Here is a 4,564-nt window from a genome sequence, read left to right on the forward strand (position 1 = left end):
CTGAAGAGGAAATGCAAATGGCCAACAGGCATATGAAAAAATGTTCAACATCACTTGTCATCAGGGAAATGCAAATCAAAACTACCATGAGATACCATCTTACACCAGTGAGAATGGCACATATTAAAAAAACTAGCAACAACAAATGTTGGCGAGGGTGTGGAGAAAAAGGAACTCTTCTGCACTGTTGGTGGGAGTGCAAACTGGTCCAACCACTGTGGAAAGCTGTGTGGAGATTTCTGGACCTACTAAACATAGAGCTTCCATATGATCCAGCAATTCCACTCCTAGGTATTTACCCAAAGGACACAGAAACATCAATTCCAAAGAACACCTGCACCCCTATGTTTATAGCAGCACTGTTTACAATAGCTAAGCTTTGGAAACAACCCAAATGCCCAAAAATAGATGACTGGATGAAGAAGATGTGGTACATATATACCATGGAATATTACTCAGCATTCAAAAAAGATAAACACATGCAATTTGCAGCAACATGGATGGCGCTGGAAGGGATCATGCTCAGCGAAATAAGCCAAAAAGAAAAAGAAAAATACCGGATGGTCTCACTCATAGCAGGAATCTAGAAAACTTAAATAAGGGACCAGGAAAATGAATAACTATAAGATAGTGAAAATCAAAATCAACAAAAACTATGAACCAGAGACACTTTTAGGGGGGCGGGAGGGGAGGGATTGGGGTCAGAATGGGGGGGCTGCAATTGTATGGGGAATATAACAATAAAATTTATTTAAAAAAAAAAAAAAAAAACAATATTATAAAACAATTTTCAATAAAATAGGAAAAAAAAAAAACATGGTCATGGGGAAAAATCATTTTACACTTGAAGTTTGTTTTTTTTTTTTTTTTAATTGCAGGGATAGACTTGGTAGCTGGTGACAGGCAGACAATTTCATGCAAGCATTGTCTTGGGGGTGCCAGTGGCTCTGAGAAGGCAGGAGATGCTGAGAATCTTAGCCTCTCTTTCCTCTTCCCTAAACCCACAGATTTTTTTTTTAAGATTTATTTATTTATGCATACAAGAGCTGGGGTACAGGCCAGGTGTGGAGGGTGAGAGGATTCACGAGAGACAGAGTGGGGAACAGAACAGGCAGATTGACTGAAATACACTGCTGAGGGGAGCAGCTGGTGAGTCCGGGGAGGTCTGCTGTGCCATGTGGGTAGCTCCCTGGCTGGCTGGGGGATCAAACTCATGCTGCAGAGGCTGCAGACAGTTTCATAGGTTGTGTCTGAACCCCTTGCGCCACTAGGGAGGCCCACCCACAGATGGTTTTTTGAGTAGAAATATACCTTGAGCTCAGAGCAGTTCCCAGAATCCAGGCACTGCTTTTCCGTGTTTCTCATCCCATCCTGTTAAAGTGTATGGCATCACTAAGAAAACACACAGCTTGTCACTTAGGGTCTGATTCTCTTTGGCATGTTTAGCTCATTATATGCAAGAGGTTTTCAAACCTCTTGTCAAAGATTAGGTTCACATCTAGACCATATATAGATTAACCCAGTAACCATCCAAGCCACTATAAATAACATAGACAAGAGCATCAGATTTCAAGAGAAGGCATTATTTATTTATCAAATCTGGCAATTTTATTGACAACAGTTGTTTAAATTTGCATTGAATGTAATTTTGGGTCATTTAAATTTTATTTTTCTGCAGCGCTCTGCATAATACCCAAATCTTTTGCTAAGTATGCTACTCCAGTAACTTTTAGCTTCTCTAATATTTCGTAAGATTGACCTACCTGCAAGGTCATCTCCATGGAAAAAACTCAAGATGGATGAACAACACCACGTTGTTCCCATGGGATTTTATATCAATAAAAGACTATTAATATTATGGCATATTCTTGTTTACAAAGGACTTTAAAAAAATCATTTGGTACAACTCCTTGAAAGTGGCTAGCTCAAACTAAGGTAGAGTGTGTTGGAGGCACAGAGAGTCTGTAGGACTTTAAAGATCACCCTGTAAGAAGCAGACTTTGATTCTTAAAGGGCTCTGGAATGAGTTTTTTTTTTTTTAAGATTTATTTATTTATGCATACAAGAACTGGGGTGTAGGCCAGAAGTGCGGGGGAGGGGCACCGAGAGGCTTCACCAGAGTCAGAGTGGGGAGCAGAACAGGCAGACTGACTGAATTACCCTGCTGAGGGGAACAGTGGGCGAGACAGGAGAGGTCTGCTGTGCCATGTGGGTCAGCTCCCTGGCTGGGGATCGAACTTGTGTTGCAGTGGCTAGTGATAGTTTGATAGTGCTGAGACTTAATCCCTTGCACCACTAGGGTGGCCTGTGGAATGAGTTTTAAACAAAACTTTTCTCTCACCTTCACCATGCCTCACTGGCTGTAGGACTCTCTGTCCTACTGGCAACAGGAACACAAGATGCCCATTTGCAACACCCCAAGGGGAATGTCCAAGCAGGAGGTGCTGGGGGGTCCTTAACTAAAGTCAGCATGTAGCCCCCAGCCTCACCCCACTGATTCCCAGAGAAACAAGCCATCTCCTGGGGCTGTCCTGCTTCTGGATGATGTATGGGTTTATCAATTCATAACTAAAGAGATTATTGACACAGCACGCACTGTGTGCCAATATTCATTTTGTGAGGTACAACTATGATCAAGACTGGTTGCCCATTGGCCATGTTAGAACCACAGTCTCGAGTGATGAAGATGAGAATGTGTCAGGAACACACAAGAAAATGTGGGCAGGGTGATGAGTGGAAGATGAGCAGCCTGGGTTGTCACAGCCAACACAGAGAGGGGTGCTGACCCAGTTCACGGCGTTTGAAGAAAGGGGTGGCTATCTGGAAGCATGAACAACAGAAGGTGTAGGTTAAATAAAGTGGGGAAGGTACAAAGGCAACAGCATATGCAAAGACCCAGAAGTATGGGAGAGTGAGCTGCATTTGAGGAACTGGATGAACTGTGAAAGCTGAGATCCTTCATGGTGGCCACAAAAAGGGTTTGGACTTTTCCTTGACCATGAAAGGAACCAACAAAAACTTTTTAAGCAGAGGGCTGGGATGTAAAGATAGAGGAAGCTCCTGTAGTCATTCAGCTGAATGATGGTAAGGTCACCACCTTACCACAGGGGAAGGTGCAAGTGATCTTAAGAATGCAGACTCAGAAGACATGATGGCTGGTTAGATGTATATGGCCAGGGAGAAGGAAGGAGCAAAGCCTAATTCTAACAAGAGAGGGCTGGAAACTCCTCCACGCAGGGTGCCCAGAAGGAAGTAGGGAACTGACAATAGTGCTTCTTCCCCATCTATCCCTCCCAGGTGCTCCACCCTACCCTGAACCCAACTGAAGTATTTTTTTTTTCACATGAAGAAAATTTCATGTTTTACTGAGTTCTGAGACTTGGATTTTGCTTCCTTAAGCTGTATGGATGAAACTTCAGTTCAGCCACTTTCAAGATATTGCTTTACATGGAAAGCTATAAGGAGGATCCTCAAAATACTAACAATGGATTTACCACAGGATTCCACTCCTAGGAATCTACCCAAAGGACACAAAAACACTAATTTAAAAGGAAACCTACACTGTTATATTTATTGCGGCACTATTTACAATAGCTAAGATATGGAAACAACCTAAATGCCCCAAACAGATGACTGGATCAAAAAGATGTGGTCTACATACACAGTGGAATAGTACTTAGCAATCAAAAAGATAAACTCATGCTATTTGCAACAACATGGATGGAATTTGAAGGGATCATGCTCCGTGAAATAAGTCAGAAGGAAAAAGAAAAATAGCAGATAGTTTCACTTACAGCAGGAATATAGGAAAACCGAACAAAGACAAAACTTGCAAGCAAACCATAGATCTGAGGACTACAGCAGGGGAAGGGGATTAAGAGGGATAGGGGTCAAAACAAGGGAAGGAAGAGCTCAAGGGACCAAGGGACTGTGGTGATGGATCATGGGTGCTGTGGTGGCTGGAGAATTATGGGGTCAACACCTGAGGGGAGAAATCAAACATTGTACAAAAATGAGCAATGATGTAAGAAAATAAAAAAATAAAAGAACAAAAGATATTGTTTTAATTCTTCACAACACAACTTGGCCATACAAAGGACCAACGCCTAAACATAGAGTCTAAGAAGCACACAGGTCAATGAAATACATAGCACGAAACTCTGCAATTTGTCTTAAAGGATCCTCTGAAGGTGGACACAGCCAAGGGGCAGGTTTGAAAAGGAAGGATTTTACTTGGCACAGACACATGGCTGTAAGCTGGAGGGTACTTAAAAATAAAAGGCATCTTCACCATGTTTGAAGCCATGCTGAAGAATGCCAGCTTCATCATGTGGATGCTCCACAAGTCTCCCCTCTACCTCTCTCCCCCCAACTTTTAAATAGCACAGCTGCTTAATTTACTCAACTAACCTCTGGACCATGCAGCTCATACAATCATTCCTAAGCCCAAGGCAGAAATCCCAGTGGGGTCAGATCAGGCAATCAAAGAAAACATAACACATACTAAAAACATCACAACTGGGGAGAATGGGTGCTTTGTCATGAAATTCATGTAAAATAGCTT

The sequence above is a fragment of the Talpa europaea genome (assembly GCF_964194135.1).
Source record: "Talpa europaea genome assembly, chromosome: 2".
Taxonomy (NCBI): domain Eukaryota; kingdom Metazoa; phylum Chordata; class Mammalia; order Eulipotyphla; family Talpidae; genus Talpa; species Talpa europaea.